General features: G+C 40.4%; 1 protein-coding gene across 4 annotated transcripts in view; it reads left to right on the top strand.

The window, feature by feature from the left end:
* Positions 1 to 1913: 1913 nt before the first annotated feature.
* Positions 1914 to 24194, top strand: part of ATP2B1 (ATPase plasma membrane Ca2+ transporting 1) — a 136537-nt gene continuing 114256 nt past the window's right edge. The window contains exon 1 of one of the 4 annotated variants that reach the window (XM_066368653.1): positions 1914 to 2368. The gene's annotated coding sequence lies outside the window, so the exon portion shown is untranslated. Of the gene's footprint in view, positions 2369 to 2761; positions 2984 to 3186; positions 3206 to 24194 lie in introns of those variants that run through there. The other 3 variants (XM_066368656.1, XM_066368654.1, XM_066368655.1) reach the window with 3 other exon arrangements.

The following is a 24194-nucleotide window of genomic DNA, read 5'->3' on the forward strand; positions in this document are numbered from 1 at the left end:
AACTTTGGGAGAAAAATTGAGTTTCCTAATATAATCTGTGCAGTAATTTCTATATTGCTTTCAGCCTTTATTTGCTACTTAAAGAATGAAAGTATAAAAACTAGGGTACACAATACAATCATCTTGACTACGACAGTAAAAGTCTATCATTGTATGTGACTCACATTTCATTAAAATGCATATAAATATGTTCTTGGGTGTATATGTTTATAATCTCCATAAGTAAAAACTCTAAAAAAATCATGTTTTAAAACGAAGATGCTGAGTAATTTTTCATGACCACAACACTTTAAGAGCATAATTTCATTATTTGGAGCTGCAACAAACCCACAAAGTGAACAGATTCTAGTTCAATCTGTTATCCATTTTGCTAGTGTACTATAGCAATGATTCATATGTATATTACTTTAATGTCACAGTCTTGATTAAAGTAGAACACTTAATTCAATTTTCTATTGTGACTTCCTTGGAGGAAAAATTGGACCAAAGCCAATGACTCTTAAATGCCTCTAAGCCATTTTGAAAAGTTAATCTGTTCTGTTAAGTTTTGAAATAATGTCAGGAAGGGCTATTGTACCACACCAACCAATTCCTTAACAGTGATTAAAGAGAGGAAAAAAACAGTGTCATTCTGCCCAGTGCTAACTTTGCTTGTAAAAGACAAAGATTGGTAATGTTTACTAGTAAGATATGTTTGTTAATTCATTTTCAAAAAATTATTTTCAACAGAATTAACTAGGCGTTTTTGCTTCCTAAAACTTTTACGCTTTTTGTTTTTAAGACTTTAAAAATATTTTAAAGGAAATGCTACCAGAGTGAATATATATAATAAAAGTCCTTCGCACCGCTTGTATGCTTTTAAGACGTTACAGATATTAATCTTTCCAGCCTTGTAGTTAAGACAAAGGAGGAGACAGCAGAACTTATCTTTTTGTTCTGAATAAGTGGTATTAAAAATAATATCGTAGGGTTTCTGAATGAACGGCGATGATTAGTTCGAATAGAGGTGATTAGAGGACGATGGGACACGGTGTTTTAGGCACTAGTAATCTTTACATATGTATATATGTATATGTAGGAAGGAAAACCCGTTTTATTTTTAAAGTAGATGTCACAACGGATGGTTTTTATTAACTTGCAAAAACTCTTGCAGGTTGGGGAAAAGCAGACTACCTTTTAGCATCTAAATCCCGCATGTTGCTCGGTGTTTTTTGTCCTTTCCCCACAAGAGATGGGACAATTGAACTAAAAGAGCCAACAGCTTGACATAGGTAGAAAAAAGCAAATCCAAAACGAAAACACGGGGATCTGAAGCGCGGATCCGAAGGTCCCTGTTTGCACCGGCCGTACGCCTGCGTTAACCCTTCGTCTCCGCAACGAGATCCCAGGTGTCTGCGGGGCCGACCCTAAGCAACAGAGATGGGGCGTCCGTCACCGTAGGGAAGGGGCGGGCTTTCCTCTCCTAGGGGGGAGCGAGTTGGGAGGCACTTTGGTCATCAGGCGCGTGCGTCACGGCCCGGGACAGGCAATGAGTCCGGCGGGGAGTGAAGAGACGCGGCGAGAAGCTGCTCAAATGTCCGCTGAAGAGTGGTCAGCCTTAACCTGTCGCCCAGAGGAGCGCTCGCCCTCCGACGCCCGCTGGCCCAGTTCCTAGGCTCTGGAGGGGCGCAGCCCGGGGGTGGCTGGGCTCGGCCCAGGTGAAAGGGGTCCGCCTGCGGCAGTCCTCGCTCTCTCCAGCTTCCACACTCTCCGGAGCAGCCCGACCCGGCGCCGACACAGGAGCTGTGACTGACGGAGTCACCGCCCCCCCGCGCCCCGGCCACCCCCTCCTCCCCCTCCACCCCCCGCCCCGATACGTCATGGAAACACGGACGTCAGAACCTCCCAGCCAATCGCAGGAAGCGCCTGGAGGAAAGGCGCTAGAGGGAGGGGGCGGAGGCAGCGGCGAGTCAAGGAGCTCAGGGAAGGAAGAGAGGGAGGGGCGCGCGGAGGCGTGAGTCCCCCGCCCCGCACTCCAGCCACCCTTTCCCTACCGCGCGGCAAGTTCTAATTGCCGGGCGCGCGCTCGTCAGCCGGGGGCGCGCTCTCTGGGTTCTCCCGTTAAACGCCTTCCTGCGCCGCTCTGCTCCCAGTCTTCCTTGGAGCCGTGCTACCACCGCGCGCGCGCGCGCGCGCCTGCCCGCCCCCAGGCTCCCCGCGGGCCGCGTCACGTGACCGCGCCCAGCCAAGGCGGCAGCGGCTGTGGCGCGAGCTTCGGCGGCGGCGGCGGCGGCGGCGGCGGCGGCAGTGGCAGCGGGAGCAGCTGCGCCGCCAGCGTGGAGCGGGAGGCGTGTGGGTGTGAAGAGAAGGGAGCGCCAGACCGGAACGGGTGAGAGTTCTGTTCCCCTTGCCTTCCCCTACGATCTTGCGGGCCACCGGTGCAAATGCGGCTCATGCCCTGAGCTGCGCGCAGCCCCCTCGTGCTCGGCCGTCCGCTCCGGGGATCGCGAGCCCTGCTCGGAGCGGCCCGGGCTGCGGTGCTCACCGAGGAGTCTGCACTCGCCCGCCGCTGCCTTTGCGGATGGCGGCGTGAGGCTGGCGGAGCTACCCGTGCTGAGCGCGGCGCGCCCTGTGTGCGGCTTTGCGGAGCCGAGGAGGCGGGACCTGCGGGGACGCGGGCGGCCACTCGGCTGCTGCCGGGCTCTGGGCGGGGGCCGGGCCGGGTGCCGCCTCCTCCGGCTCCGCCGCCTCCTCACAGTGCAGCGTGAGTAGGGAGCTCCGGCTGGTGGACGCCGAGCTTCTTGGCTCCGCGGCCGCCTCATCCTCGAGGTGCAGCCTCACGCACCCCTGCGTGGCATCCCGAGCGGTGCGAGCCGGCTGCGGACACGCCGAGGACCGAGCTCCCGTCCTCTGAGCTGCCCGCTGTGCCTCACCCCACCCCCGACCCTCCTGCAGCCTCCCCTTCCTTTCCTCCTTCGGAAAATGGTTCCTGCTGCCGGGCGAGGTGAGTGGCGGCCACCGTCCGCCCGCGGCAGGGGCGATGGGGCAGATCACCTGCGGGAAGGCCAGGCGGAACCGGGGGTCAGAACGTCGTGGAGGGGGTCCGGACAGTTGGGTGCCCGGAGGAGAGCAGCGGCTTCGGCGGGCTCGGGAGAAGTTGGCGGGGGCGTCCGGGGGGCCTCTGGTAGGTTGTCTCCTGCCGCGCCCGCACCGGGAGATCGGAAAGGTGAGCGGGCTCCTGGGCGTGCGCCTCTGGGTCGGCCGGGACTCCCCGCTCGGAACCTGAGGGACCGGGCTTGGTGGGGCTTCGTGTGTACACCCGCAGCTCTTCTCCGGGCCGCCGCGACTGGGCGGTAGCTCATCCCTTCGCGGGCCGCCCCCGCCCGGCGCGTGGTGACCTTGAGGGCAGCGGTGCCCGGCACTCTCTCACCGCGTCCCGAGAGGGTCACCCCTTGAACCTCCGGCTTCAGTCCCTCTGGGTCTCCCGTGGGGACCCCTCGTCGTCTCCTTTCCGGAGCTGTCTGATTGATTCATGTCACACCGGACGGTGATTCCCCGGGAGTTTGAGAGCCGTCTCGCCTTTCTACGGGTGTCCCCTCTCGGCCCTTACCCCACTACCCAGAATATTCCCGGTTGTTCGGATTCGCTTTTTTGGGTTTAGTTTAAAAGGAGAGGGGGAAACACCGTGCGTCCTTGCCCCCTCTTTGGAAAGGGTCAGTGAGAAAGAACCGCATTCCAGTTGCGGAGTTGGGGGTGTGCTGCTTTTATTCCATTCTGTAGGAGAATCTTGTGGCTAAGCTAGTTAGCGACCCCTGGTTCTGCGCCGCGATCACCAGCCAGGTTTGTCTCTGTGCGCATTTCATTCACCAGTTTTCTGCGGGACTCGCAGCACTAGCAAATACTCGCATCCTGTCCAGTGCAGCGGGGTTGACGCTCAGGGTAGGCTGAAGGGGTCTCTAAATCTGCGGAGGGCTTGACTCCCCTCCGCAGGCATATTTTTACCTTTACCTGGGGTTAGATCGCAGCAGATAGCCACTTTGATTGCTATGCATTTCCACTTTTCTGGGTTTATTAATAATCTAATGGCTCCTGTTGGTATTGATTGCTGTTCATGATAAATTAGTTATGAATTTTTTTTCAAATGTGTGTAGTTATATATGTATGCTTGTTTTAGGACTGTCTGCCTTTCAACATGGAAGCCTTTGTTGTACTTAACCTCCCCCACCTGAGGATACTCTTATTTTAAAATACAGCTCTTGAACATCGTGGGTGTATTTTATAATAAGTACTTATAAGGATCTGCTTTGTATGAGGCTATCCTCAGACAGAGGGTGTGTAACCCTTTGGATGGTGGCCCACGTGAGTGATTGGAGGGCCTTAACCGCTTGTCCTGCTCCTAGCCTTCACCAGACTCCCTGTCCTTGTGTGTGGCAGAGGCGGATTGGGGGAATTAAGACGGATTGGAAGAGAATCTCTTTTTGTACTTGTGCCTTTCGGCTGAGTCCTCCTTCCCCTCTTTTTTCTTTTTCGACCTGGTGCGTTCAAATGTGAAGTAAATAGAAATATTTTCTTTAAAGGAAACCTTTGAAAACTGGAATATGAAATGGGTTGATTTACCCATGATTTCAGGGGGCCGTTTTAGTTTCTACCTTGCTTTGGATAAGACAGTTAAATTGCTGTAATTAAGGGTGGATCTCTGTCCTGATTTTGACTTGGGTGTAACTGCAAAGATCTTTGAAAAGTAACTGTTATTGCCTACCATATAGTCTGCAAAAGTGAGTCACAATCGGGTGAGTTGAGGACAGAGCGCCACCTTTGATTTAAAATTCTATGATTTTGTTTTATTAAAATGGTGAAAATTCAGAGTATGCCTTTTTGATTTTTATTGCAGTAGTCATTACTGGCATCCTCATTTAGATGTATAAGGTAATTTTGTCTTCATTTTTCTGTAATTCCTCATTCTTTAAGGGTGGACTTCTGAATTGGAGCTTGGGGTTTAATGTTGGATTCTGAGATGAGGTGAGCAACTGGTTTTGATTTGTGCTTATAATAAAATAATAGTGGTAATGATAGCTGGACACTTAGGTAAAGAAATAAGGAAAGTAATAACTGCATTCATTGTAAGTGGCAGCTAGCTACTGCCACCAAATAAGGATACCTACTAGTGTTATGGTCATCTTAATTTTTTTTAGCTGTATGCTGTTAGTATTCTAAAGTAAACATGTAAAATTATTCCTTGAATAAGGGATAGTAATTCTTTTTGTTTATTATTTATCTTCCAACAGCTTGCCTTTTATGGTTTTACTGATTTTACAATTACTGGTACTTGTTTTTAAATAATACAAATGAGGACTTGCAGGAAGACTTACATTCAAAGTTATTAAGGACCATGTTGGAAAAAGTGGTTTCTATATATGGCTCCTCTCAAATGTATCTCATATAAAAATAAATGGAGCTTTTAATATTTAGAAACCAAATGTTGCAGTGACAGTTGAATTGGTGAGACTTCTTTCACTGCCCACTTGCACTCTCCTGTCCCCACCCCTCTCAAATAAAACATTTAAGGTACACTGTCTCTTTAGGCACAGAATGCTTTATGGTTATTATGACTGTAAATGAAGCAAGAAGAAACAAAGATTTAGCTTTCAAGTAAAGAATAAATTAATGTGGGGATATCACCAAACACAGCTTTCATTATAAACCGCAAGATATTATTGCCTTCTGTCTGCATTTAAGTTTCAACACTTGTGATTTCTCCATAAACTTCTATAAAACATAAGCTATTGAGCTGTAGATAACTTTTATTAACTTAAAACTAAATCTGCTTGAGGTGAAAGGTGGTTTATGCTTTTTCAGTCTGTGGAATATGGCCCCAGGTTAAAGGACATTATTTGATTAATTAGGTTGATGTATGCAGGGTAATTGTACATTGCTATGCATACTTTGATAGAATTCTTGCTTTGGGAATTTCATTTGTCTGACAGGTTAACTTCTTGGGAAACAATCTCTTACCATGTGAATTGAGTTGTATAGGTCAACAGGTTTTAGGAGGAATGGCTCAACTATCGCTGCTCTTTCAATACACCAGCAAAAACGAGTATTAGCCCTTTCCCCCCTTATTTTTACTCACCTAATACATGCAGCTGAAACTTGTAGTTTTCACTTTTTAATTAGGAATTTTGTAATGAATGAGCAAACAAAGGAGTAAAGATCAGGAAGCAGAAAGGAATTACATTTTTACAGTTTGGGTAAGGATATTTACTCACCTACTTGGAAAAGAATAATGATTTTCTAGTAGCTGTCATACATCGAGGGTACTGAGAGCAGCTTATTTTGGAATTTATAGAAGCTGAGATATTAAAGGAAAATGATAAAATAGTTATGGAAATAATTTTCAAAAAGAAATAACTTTTAAAGATTTATTTTTTAACTTATACAAATGCTTTATATACAAACATATACATCGTCTTGTTAAAATTTGTTGTGGAAATTGTCAAATAAGTGAAAGTATAGAGACTAATATACTTACTGATCAGTTGTGACAATTATCAACTCATGATCTAATACTATTTATACTTTTTACACAGAAATATCTGTTAGGGAGGTAGGACAGGTAACTGAATTGATTTCTTACGTTTTATATTTATAATTTACAGAATTAAAAATAGTGTTGTATATCCAATTAAATCTGAAGGGTCAGTTTTTATGTTCCTCATTGTTTCCGGAATACTGTACTCTGTTTTACAGCAGGCACTTAAAAGATTGTGTCAGATTTTGCTCCCTTAATAATAAAGCCTTTGATTTTTAGAGTGCTTTGCAATATTTCAGAATGTATTTGCATACTCTCTCATTTGATTCTTACAATATGATCCTGTGAGATGTGTAAACAGTGGTACTATCACCCCTCCATCCCAAAGGTAAAATGATTTGTCTAGGTCCTAAGGTCACATAGCTACCTGTCAGATTAGCCAGAACTAGACTTTAGGTTGCTTCTAGTTTTTGCTCCATTGTTCCTTCCATTATATATGTTTATGTAAGTTTGTTAAAGTTATATGAATTTATAAGAAATCAGTTTCTGTCCAGAGTAACTTTTATAGTGGAATATAACGAGATTTGTTTGGGTTTAGTTTTATGATTATTGCTTGTATTTGGGATACTGTAATGTAAACAGTCCATATCCCGATTTACTTAGCAGCTGAGCAAATGATTTTGAACATATTTGAAATAATGTTTTTAATACTGTGGATTGGATTATTTTTAAGATGACAATTTTGTTTTCAAAGACCTCTTGGTCTCTGAAATGATTTAGGCTTGTTTTAAATCTTAAGTTAAAAATAAAATGGCCTATAATTTTCTTATTTTAATTCCTGCTGTAATTTTTTGGTGTACTTGTTTTTCTTCCACAACATTTTTATTACTTAACTCTTTTTGAAATATCAATTTATGTAATGAAATTTAGTATTAAAAGGTTCCAAGACAGGAGATTTTAGTTCTTGAAATCAAAACCTTATTAGAAATCTCACAAGGAAGGTAATGGTTCTCCAGCATTAGTGTGCATGAAAATTACCTGGGGTAATTACTGAAGGGCAGAATCCCTGGCATTGTGTCTGTAATTCTGATTCAGCAGATTTGGGGCGGGGCCCAGTAGTCTGCGTTTTGAAAAACATTGATGTTAAATTTATAACTAGGTTAAAATTTTATTATGTTAATAGAGATGCTTTTATAAATTAGAGGGACCTCATTGATTTATTTGACTTTGAATAGAGCGGAATTAGTGTTTTCAAATAGTTTTGACTGTTATAGCCAAGTTTGATGCATGGACTTGGCGGTTTTGTGACAAGTGTAAAATTGTGAAATTGAAAATATTTCTGTTGTTCTCTGCATTGTTTTCTTTCAGAAGGTTTATAACCACCCGTGGTTATTTATGAAGTTATTTATTAAGCACCGTAAACTTCTGGACAGAGAATGTTCTTCTCTTTTTGTTCTCATGCCTCAGTGTCTGCATTTCTCAGTGGCTTGTTTTTGTAAAAGTAAAGCATGCTTTGTCAATACAGTACTGTATATATATGCGTTAGTCTAGCTCTGATTTCTTTGTTGTTAACAGGAAAGACATTGGCTATTTCTTTAAACTAAAAGGACAAATTGTTGAATAAGGAGTGATTCCTATTAGTTTTAGTTGACAAGCAGCTGTTCCTTCAAAAACAGTAGGTTAGTACCTAGTGATCTTTAAGGAATATTAATGATATAAGACAGATAATTTACCTTTTTGTGCATTAAGATGGAAGTTACTGTTATCTCACTTAAATGTTAAATAACAGTTTGTATAGTTCAACCTATTATAGGGTCCATTTGTTGTAAACTGAGGATTTTTAAACTGTTTCATCTAATAGTATATACCACATATTATTTAGTTTCTATTTAAGACCAGTTTTAAAATGAATTTTTTTCTTTTTCATTTATAACAATATAGTAAGTAGTTGCATCTGTATTTAAAATATATTTATAAAGAAGTTAATTTCAAAGTACGTCTAACTCAAGATGGTGTCGAACATTTTTTGTTTCTTCCAAAAATGTAGGTTTGCTGGCTACACTTTAGGACATATTTATGAATTGTGAGTTATAATTACAAATGGCTGTAGAAATCTAAACTAATAAAGCTTTCTGGCAGTGGGATCCAGATAAACTATGGGTAAACTTTTTACCATATTCTTTTAAAGCTATTTTTATTAAGCTTTTCTTAGGACAGTGTCACCTATTTTAAACAGCATGCATAGTTTTTTTAGTTACCTCTTTAGTAAGAATGTTATTTAGTATTTCTAAGTACAATAAATCCCAACAGTATGGTTTCTCAGAATCTTGGATACCTGCTTTGTGTTAATTTTACTGTCACCTGGGCCTCTGGAGGAAGGACTAAGGATAGTTTTGAATGGACCAGTGCTTGCTTACACTGTGAAATCTGAGATTATACTGCTTAACTGTAAACTGGTATAACTACTGTAAAGACCTGATAAATTTAGGAGTAAAAGTTACTATTTTCTGAAAAGTGGATCTTAAAAGGAATTTGACTGTTTAAAAGATGCTTTTTAAAAATAACTTGATTATTAACAATGTGGATTTATTGTTCATTGTATGAACTCCCAGAAGGATTTTAAACAATCTTTCACTTTCAAAATAGTCAGATCTGCTGCTTTAATATACCTTTTGTGCCAGATTTTTTTTTTAAGGAGCTTTCCTGCTGTCATTTTTTCACTAGAACTTTCAGTGTTCCTCATTTTTCTCTTTATCAACGTGCAACTTGACTATAAAAGTCTTTTATAAAATAGCTCAGTTTTTTTTTTTCCTTTTTATTGGCATTTTCGGGGTGACATTGGATAACAAAGTTATACTGGTTTCTGGTATACAGTTCTACAGTAAATCATCTGTATGTTGTATTGTGTGTTCACCACTCCAGGTCAGATCTCCTTCTATCATCATTTACCCCCCTAAACTCTCCTCATCTGCAGCTCAGTGTTTTCTAAAGTGTGTGTTAGAACACTGGTTCTAAGAAATATTAATAGGGGTTTCATGGAGAGAGAGGGGCAAAACCAAAATCCAAAGTATGGTGGTTTATGCAGTTTTCCCAGTTGGGACTTCTCCCATATTTTCATATATTATACTAATATGGACTGAATTTATCTAAGTGTGATTAGTGTTTTGCTCCCCTGTTTCACAAGACCCCTTTTAGTGGGACATTTCACCTGATACTTTTCTATACTACCTAACCAGGATCACTTTGCCCACCTCCACCGGCTACCATTCACATACAACACGATATGAATCATGTTTCCCAGAGTTGAGAGCAGTGTTACAGTGTGTAGACTGCTCACTGCAGGACAGTCATATAGTCTGGCAGTGTCCTGTACACATCCTTCTCATTCCTTTTGCTGTGACTTTGTGTCTTTATTCTGTCACCTGATAGGACCCTCCCTCTCTCTTGTCTATCTAAATGTCTCCATCCTTCAAAACTCAGCATTTCCCAGTAATCACTCATTAGTTATTTGGTCTGACTCTTTCTACATTTGTTGCCTAGATTGCATATTTCCCATCTATGTTATATCCTTTTGGTCAGTCATGTTTAATCAGTATTTTTCGGCGTATCATTTTAGAACTGAAACATTGTGTAGATTGCATTGTGAAGATAAGCAGATGAGGTTTACCTTTGAAATTTTAACTTTGCTTAGGTGGATGCACAGGACAACCTAACAGCTACATTTCATAGAATGTTGCTAGGATTATAGAATTTAGTTTCTGTATAGGAGTTTCAATGTAGTAATTTGTCTGTTTTAAGATTTTATTCAATTTTATTCATTATAATAGCTAAAATGTGTACCTTACAATGTCCGCTTTCACTATTGGCTTGTGACATCTTTTCCTTTCATCAGGATTGATCTGCCTTAGATGTGCTTGTTGGATCTGTAATTCATTAGCACATTGCGGGATGTCATAGTTTGAAGCATATATTATGGTTTAAAAAGTTAAATATGATATTCTTATAGTTACTATTCATTGAAAGGAATGTGATGGAGCTAAGTTTTTAAATGTCTGTTTGCTACAGGTTATAATTTTCTGAGAGAGTTTTTTCCCCATGAACTGAGGTTGAACTGTTAGCTATGACCTGGTGCCAAATCATTATAGGTATCAGGAAGAAATGTTAGGTATATGGTCTCTGTTCAACTTTAAAGCATAGTGATGTGGTTTTTCTTCTAACTGCCTTCCTTAGGTCCAGAAAGGAAAGCCTGTACTTGAGTTTATAATTTCTTATTGAATGTTCATGTAATTTGAAAACATTTAACTAGTTAATGATTTATATAGATTTAGTATGTAAATTATGAGTTATAATTTTAAATATATAAGTAATTAATGTTTATATAAATTTGGTATGTAAGGCGTTATAGTAAAAAAAAATGGTGTGTAAGGTTGCTCTCCAGAGGTTATTTTCCAGTGATTAGCACAGCTGAAACTGTACAGGTACACTGCTGTTGAATGTTCTCCCTACCCTTTTAAATTTTATAGACCTAATTGTTGGTTGAGTATTATATATGGAATTCTGAGACTTGCTCTTGTGTTAACATTGCAATAATAATCATAATAAAATTGTTGATCAAGAGGAATATAGAGTGGTTTGGGTAGTAAAAAAAATAAAAATAAATCTGTGAAGGTAGAAATCAGTGGAACCAGCAAAAGTGAAATGGGCTAGAGCATGATCGTTTTCAATTGGGTTTTGATTTTTTCTTTTTGGGACATACGAGGATGATATTAGCATATATTCCATGCTACTTTGCTAATACCTAGGGTTATTGAAGATTTTCAGTTTCTTTGCTATAAGTCTGTCCTTTTCATCTCTACTTATGCCGCAGATCAAGTGAGAGATAGATGTTTTAACTATGCTGACTCACAAACTTCAGGTACTTACTTTGGACATTTTTGACAACTAATACTGTGGTAGAGAATACTGAGTTAAAGGGCACCCGTGCTAATAGTGAGAGGTCTGAAAACAAGAAAGGTCTGTGGAGTGGAAAAGGATAACACATCAGGAAAAGGAGTTCCTCTAGCATCAGATCCTCTGGATGTCAGATATCAAAAAGTGAACATAGTCACTCTGTCATGCACAGTGGATTTAGGGTACAGTTTAAATTCCCCTGCCTTTGACCTTAAACTCCTCTATTTTTATATATGTAATTGAACACTGGAACTTACCTGATTCTCTTGCCTCTGGACCTCTTTCAACATCATTCCTTCAGCTAGGAATGCCCACCTTTCGCAGAGCCTCTGTATCTTGATGGTATTCCTTGTGTAACTGGACTTAAAAACTTCTGATTTCGGTTTTTACTCTGTGTTGTTAAGTTCTCTCCAGATTTAAATTTGAGTCTAATCTTTATCACTAAAATGCCAAATCACTTGGATTTTTTGTTACTGCCTTCTAAAGTACAAAATATAAAGTCAGGGAGTTTTATTAATACTCTTTCTTTCAAGGTTGACTTTTAAAAAAAAGTGTGGGCATAGTAGGTCATTTTCACTCCCCACACCAAAATTTCAGCCATTAAATTCTTTTAGGTTTCCTTCTAATACTGTCTTTTAACTAGCTTGTCATCATTTTGTGTTTCACCGTATGGTATGCTCTGTTTCATTCATGAACGTAATTTAGCTTTTCAATAAATATATTTACATAAGATTTCCATTTAAAGAAGTGACATATTAGTGGCACTTAAGTCTGTTCCATGCCAAAAGTATACTCAAATGAGAGTGAGAAGTGTTTAAATATTCACGTTAAGATTCCCAGCCTCTTTCCCTTCCTGAGCTTTCAGTATTTTGGCCAGAGTTTGTCACCTTTGAGACTGACCGGTTTGAGGGAAAGGAACTAAAGATTCTGACATTGGCTCTGTTTATGTGAGGGGTTGTCTAAAGAAAATGTCTCATGCACCTGTATGTTCATTGCAGCTCTGCTTACAGTTGCCAAGATTTAAAAGCAGCCCAGGTGTCCATCAGTAGGTGAGTAGATAAAAAGCTGTGGGGTATTTACACTTTAGAATACTACTCAGCCATAAAAAAGTAGGAACTCTTACCTTTCATGATATCATGGATGGACCTAGACCAGTGCTTTTCAGCCAGTGATTATAGACTCTATAATCTCCATACATCAGGTTGGTTAACTCTTTTGTGGACTGGCACAAAAGTTCTGGTGGCTAGACACTGGTTCGGAGACTGGCTGTTGATAATCACTGACCTAGAGGGTATTACCCTAAGTGAATTAAGCCAGTCGGAAAAAGACAAATACCATGTGATTTCACTTATATATGGAATTTAATGAACAAAATAAAATAGAAACAGACTCACTGATACAGAAAACTGACAGCTGTCAGATGGGAGGGGGTCTGGGGAGCTAGGTGAAATAGATAAGAGATTAAGCAAAAAACAAACAAAAAACCCTCATAGACATGGAAAGGGATGTGGGTATTGGGGAGAAGTAGAAGAGGGTAAAGGGGGAATACATGGTAGCAGAAAGAGACCAGTCTTTGGATGGTGAACACAATACAATATACAGATGATATGTTATAGAGTTGTACACTTGAAACCTATATGATTTTATTAACCCATGTAGCCCAAATAAATTCAATTAAAAAAAGAAAAGGAAATATCTGTCAGTTACCCAGCAGAAAACTCCATAATCAGAAAGCCCCACTCTTGAGTCCAGAACTCCTAAGAAGCCTTATGTATTTACAGCCTTATTAAGGTATAATTGACATACAGTAAACTGCACAGATTTAAAGTGAAAAACTTGAGTTTTGTTGTATGTATATTGCAGTGAACCTACCACCACAGTCAAATTAATTAGCCCTACTGTCCCCCTAAAATTTTCCTTGTGCCTTTTTGTGATCTCCTCTCCCACCTCCTTCTTTCCTCAGACAACCACTAATCTGCTTTCTGTGATTATAGACTAATTTAATTTTCTAGAATTTGATACATGGAATCATACAATATGTGCTCTTTTTCGGTCTGACTTTTCATTTAGTGTAGTTACTTGAAATTTTTCTGTGAAATATATATTAATAGTTCGACCCTTGTTATTGCTGTAAGGATTTCATTATATAGGTATACCACCATTTGTTTATTCATTTATCAGTTGATGGGCATATTAAGTTCCAGTAATATATAGTGTCTGTTCAGGTATTCCGTCCCTTTTTAACTAGATAGAAGGTGCTTGTCTTATTAAGTTGTAGTTTCTTTATATACTCTACATAAGCAGTACTTTGGGTAACATTTGTATTTTTGCTGAGGGTAGGACTAAGAATAGTGTTGAAAGATATATAACTCCTGGAACTGAGAAAGCAAGCAGGAACACTGTAAGTGTTACTTGTAATAGTGGAGTTAGGCACTAAAAGGAAAGGCACCTGTTGTCTCTGAGGAAAAAATAGGGTAGGGGTACTAAAAGAACTGCTGATATTAAATAAATAACTAAATACCTTGTAGATCTAGGTTTGTGGATTTTTTTGTGTTTGTTTTTTTTTTTTGTTTTTTTTTTGTATTTTTCTGAAGCTGGAAACGGAGAGACAGTCAGACAGACTCCCGCATGCGCCCGACCGGGATCCACCTGGCACGCCCACCAGGGGCTACGCTCTGCCCACCAGGGGGCGATGCTCTGCCCCTCCAGGGCATCGATCTGCCGCGACCAGAGCCACTCTAGCGCCTGGGGCAAAGGCCAAGGAGCCATCCCCAGCGCCCGGGCCATCTTTGCTCCAATGGAGCCTTGGCTGCGGGAGGGGAAGAGAGAGACAGAGAGGAAGGGGGGGGGGGTGGAGAAGCAAATGGGCGCTTCTCCTATGTGCCCTGGCCGGGAATCGAACCCGGGTCCCCCGCACGCCAGGCTGACGCTCTACCGCTGAGCCAACCGGCCAGGGCCTAGATCTAGGTTTTTTAAAAAATAAACTTTATGCATGTGTAAGTTTGTCAAAACTAGAAATGAATACATATATGTGTGCATAACCCAGATATGTCACCTGTTATTCAGTTCTTGTGTCTCTGTGCAGTCTTGTGCAATTGAGATGCAGGGTTCAGTATTACATGGAGTAAAAGAATCCATTTTTATAAACAAGTATAAGTGAGTAGTGCAGACTTGACTGAAAACTTCTTTAGCAAAGACAATCCATAAACAACTTAAGATCCTTGATTTCTTCTTTAAGTCTTCCTCTACTTTGCAGGTTTAAATTCATCATTCCCTTGTTTATTTATTTTTTTTCATTAAGTGAGAGGCAGAGAGACAGACTCCTGCAAGCACTCCGACAGGGATCCACCTGGCAACCCCTGTCTGGGGCTTATGCTCTGCCTATCTGGGGCCGCTGCTCTGTTGCTCAGCAACAGAGCTATTTTAGTGCCTGAAGCAAGGCCATGGAACCATCCTCAGCACCTGGGGCAACTTGCTCATTTGAGCCATGGCTGCAGGGGAGGGGATGAGAGAGAGAGAGAAGGGGAAGGGGAGGGGTAGAGAAGCAGATGGTCATTTACCCTGTGTGCCCTAACCAGGAATCGAACCTAGGACTTCCACATGCCAGACCGTTGCTCTGCCGCTGAACCAGTCAGCCATGGCCTCATCATTCCTTTATTACATAGAATAGTTGGTTGCCTTTTGTGGGGTTTTTTTTTAGTTTTCCCTGGGATATTCCTCACCACAACCACCCTCACCACCCTATATGTGTCTCAAGCAGCTCATAAAAAAAGTAAAGACATTATTTTCTGACTAATTACATATAGCCCTCTCCTTGTTAAGAGTCTGGTATATGATTTCTCCATTTCTTCATCTGGATAAAGAGTTTTTTATTTGTTTGTTTTTTAAGTGAAAGGAGGGAAGATAGGCATGCACCTCATCACGAATCCACCGGGCAACCCCGGCTGAGGCTGATGCTCAAATCAATTAAACTATTTTTAGCACCTGAGGCTGAAGTGCTCGGACCAACGGGGGCCATGCTCAAACCAGTCAAGTCACTGGCTGCAGGAGGAGAAGAGGGAGCAGGGGCGTGGGAGAAGCAGGTGGTGGCTTCTCCTGTATGTTTTAACTTGGAATCAAAACCAGGATGTCTATATGCTGGACCAACACTATTCACTGAGCCACCAACCAGGGCCTAAGTGTTTAGTCCCATGAAACGTTGACTTAAGAGAGACTCTGATAAAATTGTTAAGGAATACACTTTTGTAGGTATGTCTTGACAGTTGACCATATTTTAAAATTTTATCTTCATCATTAATTTTCTGTCTTCCCTTTGAGGAGCTTGGTATTTGACTGAATTTTTTTGTCTTGCTTTCTTTGAGGGAAGTAGAATCTCAGAGGGAGACAACATTTATCTCTTAAAAGATGTTAGAGCCCTGGCCGGTTGGCTCAGTGGTAGAGCGTCGGCCTGGTGTGCAGAAGTCCCGGGTTCGATTCCCGGCCAGGGCACACAGGAGAAGTGCCCATCTGCTTCTCCACCCCTCCCCCTCTCCTTCCTCTCTGTCTCTCTCTCCCCCTCCTGCAGTGAGGCACCATTGGAGCAAGGATGGCCTGGGCACTGGGGATGGCTCCTTGGCCTCTGCCCCAGGCGCTGGAGTGGCTCTGGTCAGGACGGAGCAACGCCCCGGAGGGGCAGAGCATCGCCCTCTGGTGGGCAGAGCGTCGCCCCCTGGTGGGCGTGCGGGGTGGATCCCGGTCGGGCGCATGCGGGAGTCTGTCTGACTGTCTCTCCCCGTTTCCAGCTTCAGGGGGAAAAAAAAAAGATGTTAGAATAAGAAAGGAAAAAGAAATGTTCTTTTGCCAAGGTGCCATGAAAAGTAGACCAGCTGTGTAACACACTGGATACTTTGACTAGATAGAGGGGATTTAAAATTATTGAAAATTTAAAACTAACACCTGTACAGCTACTTTGTACCTGCCAGGTATTGTTCTAAGCAACTCCTACAGATGATCCTGTTTAAATGGGTGGGTTTTGTGGAATTTTAGCAAGAAATATTCTCTACTGAAGAAAAGAGTTATTAATGATTTTAAAGGGAACTAAAACGCAGTGACTTTATACAATCTTTTTACCAATTTAAAATCTAACAATACCAATTATATAAATGTTTGAGAAAATAGAGAACGGTGTAAAAAAGAAACAAAATCATTCATAATCCTACCTCTGAAAAACAGTCAGCTTTAAGATTTTGATTTATTTTTGATTTCTTAAAAAATTTGTTTATTAACATGCTTAAGGTAATACAGGTATAAGTGTATGCTTTAAAAAGGCCTCATATTTTCTTATTAAATATTTTTCGTCATTTTAATGAATGTAATATTTCATTCCATGGCTATTTCCTGGTTGTTGGATATTTGGGTTTTGAGTTTTTCTATTATGTTAAATAATCCTCCAGTGAACATCTTATTTGCAGATGTTTATCTTTGTTTATGATTATTTCTTTTTAAATTATTGGATTAAAATACTTGGCTACTTTGTTATCTTGTTTTCTGCCAGCCTTTCTGTGAAGCTGGTTAGGTATTTGGGGTTCTTTGTTTTTTTCATGGTGTGTCTACAGCTCATGGCACTCATGGCTAGGTCTCTGCTTTTCTTTCTCAAAATCTTATAGCACTTTTAAAAATACATATTTTGTAGTCATTTACACGTTTGACGCCTCAATGAGATGTTCAGTTTGAGAACAGGGACTGTTAATCTTTCAGTCTCTTGCTCCTGGCACTTTATACCTGTGAAGTTCTTAATGACTCTTGAATGATCACTTGTGTCCAGTCTTGAATTTGAAGCTACTTGCATTGGACTCCAGTATAATGCTTGTTTTGTCTCTCCTTAGAAACTGTAATATGCTTGAGGTAAATTTATCACAAGGCACTGTTTCTTTTAACTTCAGCTGAATAATATGTCAGCTGAATGATTACATTGAAGATGAGAAATATTTTGTTATTACTAGGCTATATAAATTTAAATCTTTCTGAAACAGTTCTGCTATCCTTGCTTTTAAAGGTTAGGATAGACTTTACTAAGTGGAATAGAATACTAAGAAGGCCATAGAAATGGAAATTTCTTTTATTTCAAAATGAATAAACAGCTTTTCTAAATGTATTTTTACAGATTATTACAGCTTCTTTTTTTTATAGAGGAGACAACTCTACAAAAATTCAACGTATAAACTTTTCAACAAATATATGTTAAGAAGTAATCCAAAAAAAGTGAAGGTTATATGTTGTATATGAAATAAAACTTGAAAGTTGCTGGAAGGTGTGCTAGCAGACTCTCGTTATGACATTGTATCTTTTATTAATCCTCAGACTTTGAGCGGAACACTTAAGATTGTGGATAAATATATTCTTTCAAAAACTGTTTCCGTGATCACTGTGCTAGACAGTAACAGTTGTGACCTGTCAAAAAGAGAGGCTGCTATGCTGGCTTCAAGTCGGCCTCGGTCAGAGTGGCAGAGTTCCTTCTCAGTTTCTTTTTTTGTTCAGTGATTCATCAGGTGCCCTATGCTTCCAAGGAACCAATGTAAGTGTGTGCACATGTCCCCTTCCTGGTCTTTGATCTCACCTATAATGAAAGGGGATATATTGTTTCCAGCTATTCTTAAACATAGAAGAAAGGCATTTTGGAGTTACCTGTCAAACCTTCAGATTGTTTAGCTACCATGATATCTTGAAAGTGATCTTTGTCCTTATGTCATTGTACTTTGTAGGATCTTTTCTGTAAGTTGCTCTGAGTTCTGCTTGTGTAGCTGCCTACAGCCAAGGTAGAGAGCCAGGCTGAGTTCTGAGTTGTGTCATAATCTTGGACTTGCCCCTACTACCTTTCTTGATGTATACCTGTAAATTAAAATTACAGTAAATGTTTCCCCAGGCAGAGGCTGTATTGGTGAAGGTCTTTATGCTGAAATGAGAGAAAATTCCTTTGAGGAGATTCTTTGGCCATGTCCCTCCAATATTCAGTACAAGGTAGCCCCATAAAGCAGATGCTGCAGGAAGGTGAAAAGAAGACATTTTGAGTCGTTTGGATGGTCTATCAAGATTATAGTTTATTTTAAAGCAGCAGATGTACTCATAGAGTCATCATAGTCACTAGATTGTACTGGTATTGAAGACTTCAAGGTGACAGTGGTAGAAGTGGGATATATAGGGGAGGAAGAGTAGCACAGATTATATAGTTGATTGATTGTAACTTTTTATTTATTTATTTTTTTCTTTTTCTGTATTTTTCTGAAGCTGGAAATGGGAAGGCAGTCAGACAGACTTCTGCATGCGCCCGACCGGGATCCACCTGGCACGCCCACCAGGGGGCGATGCTCTGCTCATCCGGGGCATTGCTCTGTTGCAACCAGAGCCATTCTAGTGCCTGAGGCAGAGGCCACAGAGCCATCCTCAGAGCCCGGGCCAACCCTGCTCCAGTGGAGCCTTGGCTGCGGGAGGGGAAGAGAGAAACAGAGAGGAAGGAGAGGGAGAGGGGTGGAGAAGCAGTTGAGCGCTTCTCCTGTGTGCCCTGGCCGGGAATCGAACCTGGGACTCCTGCACACCAGGCCGACGCTCTTCCATTGAGCCAACCAGCCAGGGCCTGATTGTAACTTTTTTACATTTAGTTAATAGATACACATCAACAGATATATGTATTTATCCAAAGCAGGTTTTTTTTTTCCTGTCAAGCACTGCCTCTTAATTAATTAGAAAAGTTGAAGGTGTAGAAGGTAAAATGTACCAAAAATGTCTGTATCATGATATTCCTCTAATGTTGATGTCAATGAAGAATGTTGTTCTTCTTGTGGAATGCTCCTTAGTGGCTTCATTGCCATCTGGGATAACTCTCAAATGGGCAGAGATGAAAGAAGAAGACTAGCAGAATGGGGAGAGGTGTGGGATAATTTCTCTCCTAGCCTGATGGCGATTATTTATCTAGCGTCCTAAACCATGTAAAACAAGTAGAGAAACTGGAAATTGGCAGAAAAAGCCTTCTTAGAAGCCGAGAGTCGATGCATCAAAACTCAGCGTTTCACTCCGCTTTAGGTGTTTACTTGTTGTGTTTGCTAGTATTTTAAAATATATTTCTATAACATTTTGATAACTGGTTTCCCAGCACACTGCAGGTGAGACCAGATTTGGAGAAGGTAGAAAAGTTGTTCAGAGGCAAGCATTAAGTATTACAAGAAAGAATTGGAAGTTGACTTCCTGACAATGAAAAAGGAGGTTTTTAAAATCAAAAATAGAAATTCGCAAAACTTAATGGAAAATTTGGTTCAGAAACAGTAGCTCTGTGCCGCTCTTCCCAGCTGGAGTGTCCTCATCTGGACTAGTCATCATGAAAACTTCCTGAAGCCTTCTCAACCTCTCTAGAAAGTTAGACGCTGCTCTTTGGCACTTACACAATTAACTCATGTCCAGTTAGACACTGAGTCCCCTGTGCCGCCCTGTCTCTGCTGTCACAGTGATCACCTCAAGTCACACCCGAGTTCTTACTGTATTACAGACATGCCAAGTCTCTCATTGTCCTGTGACATATTTTGTTCATCATACTCCCCTCGCCTAAATTCCCACATCACAAAATACTGCTAAGACCCATGAAAAATCAGTTCTTTAATGAGGCATTCCCCCAGCTCCCCTAGGCAAGGTCATTTCTGTGTATGTTGCCATCACTTTTATTATTAAGGCATCATTTCCTTGACTGTAAAACATCTATTAGAAAATAAATTATTGATTTAATAATAGTTTGGAGAGTAAAATGAAAATTAGTTATATGTACAGAACTAGTTTTACTGACAGAAACACCTAATAGTCACTTTATTCCACATAGAAAAATCTGAGTTCAGGTCTTTGTGTGTTTTAAGTCATCTAAATCAGTGGACCCCAACCTTTTTTGGGCCACAGACCAGTTTAGTGTCAGAAAATATTTTCACAGACCGGCCTTTAGGGTGGAACGGATAAATGTATCACGTGACCAAGACAAGCGTCAAGAGTGAGTCTTAGACGGATGTAACAGGGAATCTGGTCATTTTTAAAAATTAAAACATTGTTCAGACTTAAATATAAATAAAACGGAAATAATGTAAGTTATTTATTCTTTCTCTGCAGACTGGTACCAAATGGACCACGGACCAATACTGGTCCACGGCCCGGGGGTTGGAGATTACTGATCTAAATCATTTTGGCAGCATGGTGACATGTTGCTCTTTGTAATCTTTGTTCTATAATCTTAACCTCCTTCACACAATTGAGGGCTGAAACTTAATAAAATATATAGGTTTTGTTTGCATTTCCTGTTTACAACCTAGTTTTGAAATTGTCTTCAAAAACTTTTTTATCCTAAATATATTGAGTGCTAATGCATAAAAAGGGAACACTACCCCTTCTTAAATTGAAAATTCTATGCTTTTCTGAGAGGTGGCAAATCCTGTTCCCTTTAATTGCTTTGCCTGGCATGTGACAGGCAATTTGTATATAAACTAGCTTCTGGTTTCGGTGTTACTTTTTAATTATAGACTTTTGAAAGATTCTTTAAGAAAGAAATTAGGGATTCACATACTCTATCAACTCAACATGGAATATAAGATGGAATTTTCTATTTTAGCCATAAGGCTAAAAATGCTGGGAAGTAGAAAGAAGAATTACTGCAATATATTGAGCCAGGGAAACATGGGCTTTCTAAAATATCATTTGTCTTATATTTATCTGTTTGCAAGACCATCCTCCTAAAAAGAAAGAGTTCTTTAAGGATGAGGTCTAGGTTGATGATAGTTTATATCCCCAGGACCTGGCATATTGTGAGTAGCAATCCTGAGTGATTCCATTCTGGTTTAATGATGTTTGACTTTTTTTAAATTGTCCAAGCTAATTTTGTGGTATGTTGTTAGAAGATTTTTGTGTAAAATATTTAAAATAAAATATTCATCTTTCTAGGGATAAGCTTCAGCTTATGGCAAAAATCTCATAACCCAATTCTGCTGAATAAATATGTGTTTTGGACATGGAAAAGAGTTTGAGTATTACACTAGTAACAGCCACAGACTTTTCAGATCATTGTGTTAGTTAAAATGGATTTGGCTTAGTGGCTTTAATATTTGAGGTCATGAGGATAAAGAACCTGCTTGCCATATATATATATAGTTGGAAGAGGACTGATTGTGTCAGAAGCATGTTACATGTGACAGTTGATATTATTTATTCTGCATGCACCCCTCTAGATAAGATGAAGGCCTCTTTCTCTGTACATATAGATAAAAGTCAATTCACCTGTCCCAATGCTGAGTGATAGAGAAAAGAGGTGGACCCAGCTCTCTAACTCCCTAGTACCCTGTTAAATCTGACATGTTACCAGCAGTTTAAAGTAATGCCAAGAGATTTCTCTCTCTCTCTCTCTCTTTTTTTCGCCTGGGAATTAAAATGTTTTTGGGTGATCTTAAAGTGTTTCCCTATTCACCTAAGGTTTGAGGGAAAATGTACAAGAGGCTAGGGATCTGGTTTATTCTTACTAAATGTTGACTGCCAAAGGCCAATTTAAATACAGTTCTATTTTGGCTGTGGGAAGATTGCACATACAGAAATACCGAAGACTTGATATTGTCCTGATCCTGAAGGGATAATTTATGCTTCTGGAGATTTTAGGAGGAAATAGTAATTCTTTTTTTTTTTTTTCCATTTTTCCGAAGCTGGAAACTGGGAGGCAGTCAGACTGACTCCCGCATGCGCCCGACCAGGATCCACCTGGCATGCCCACCAGGGGGCGATGCTCTGCCCATGTGGGGCGTCGCTCTGTTTCATCCAGAGCCATTCTAGCGCCTGAGGCAGAGGCCACAGAGCCATCCTCAGCGCCTGGGCCATCTTTGCTCCAGTGGAGCCTCGGCTGTGGGAGGGGAAGAGAGAGACAGAGAGGAAGGAGGGGGGAGGGGTGGAGAAGCAGATGGGCGCTTCTCCTGTGTGCCCCAGCCGGGAATCGAACCCGGGACTCCTGCACGCCAGGCCAATGCTCCTGCACGCCACTGAGCCAACTGGCCGGGGCCGAAATAGTAATTCTTGATGAAATGTGGTATCTGTGATGATATCTGGGTGGGAGGGGGGAGTTAAAGTCTATAATAGAAAAACATAACCCTCAAGATTCAAGAATGCACTTATGTCAGAACTAATAAGTGGTAAATAGTAAATGATAAAACCAATGTTTATTAATTTTTAAAAAGTATAATTCTGTTGAATTCATCCCATAAGATTGCACAACTCATTTGGGCTTAGGTATTGACATTCTGAATTGGTTGAGAAGATTCTATGTTACAAAATAGTGCCTTTTATACTTTTCTGTGATAAAAACAAACAGTTTATATCCCCCTTTTTTAACCAATGTCCCTACAACATACAGTGTGAGCCATCTGCTCATTAATGAAACATTTACAGAGTAACACTTGATGTATTTTCAGAAAAGTGAAGATCTGCTCTCATGGAGTATTATTTTCTTTTAAAAGTGCCCAAGCGCTAAAGAAAATTTCAAACTTGGAATACTTTCAGCAATGGCAGCCTTATTAAAATGAGCTAAGGTAACTTGCAAAAATAAATACTTTTAGGCTTTATATGTTCTGATACGTGTTCTGAAATACCAGTTATTACTTTATAGTCATACTGCAGAGTAAGCAGCATTTAGGACAGATTCTTAATAAATGCTTTTCAGAAATAATCCATCTATATACAGAAAGTTCATAATGGGATTTCTATACATTTTATGCTTAAACTATAGGAAGTCAAGCAGTTGATAAGAATTTATTTTTAAAAATGAATTTTAGGTTTGTGATAGGATTAGTACAAATTCGATGTAGACCATCACAACTTCTGTATTTATACTTTTCAACTATGACATTTTTAAAAACTTTATTTTATTTAATTTAGAGAGAGGAAGAGGAGGGGAGAGAGAGACAGAGACATCGATCTGTTTCTGTATTTGCCCTGTGCAGGGATTGAACCAGCAACATCTGTTTTTCGGGATGATGCACAGTTAAGCTATCTAGCCAGAGCTACAGTAACATTTAATATTTAGAAAACACTTGTTAAACTTTTGTATATATAGCATTTTGTATACTGTGTATGAATATGGGGTAGGGTAGGAAATGAAGATGAGGACACAAAGTAAGTATCTCCTAAATGGTTTATGATGTTAGGTAAAGTAGATGAATACTAATTAAAGCAAATTAAAAATAGGTGAGGATTAAGAAACTGTATTGGGTATAAGCATTCAAAATAAGGCAGCCTCTGAGCTACATTTTGGGAATTTGATGTTTTTAAGTTCCATCTTACAAGGATGAAGGTTATTAGTTCTGTTAGACTGGGGCCAGGAAGGGGGGAGGGGTAGATGGTGTGAGCTGTTTTACAGTTGCTTTCCAGTGTTTTATAAGAGTGTGGGCTGGGAGACCAGATTGAGGCAAAACTTGGAAAATCCAATTTTCTTCTGAATCAAATAAAAAATTAAATTATATTTAGTGTTTAAACTGCTTTTTAAAATTGTGTTTCTTTGGGAACTGGTAATATATAATAATATGAAATCAGGACCAGAGTTGCCGGGTTTAGCAAGTAAAAATACAGGACATCAGGTTAAATTGAATTTCAGATAAATAGTGAATAAAAGTGTATCTCAAATAGTGAATGGGACATCCACTATTGTCTGCAATTTAGATCTAACTGAATAGCCTGTGTTTTATTTGGCGGTCCTGTTGGG

This window comes from Saccopteryx leptura, chromosome 2 (genome assembly GCF_036850995.1).
Source record: "Saccopteryx leptura isolate mSacLep1 chromosome 2, mSacLep1_pri_phased_curated, whole genome shotgun sequence".
Lineage (NCBI taxonomy): Eukaryota > Metazoa > Chordata > Mammalia > Chiroptera > Emballonuridae > Saccopteryx > Saccopteryx leptura.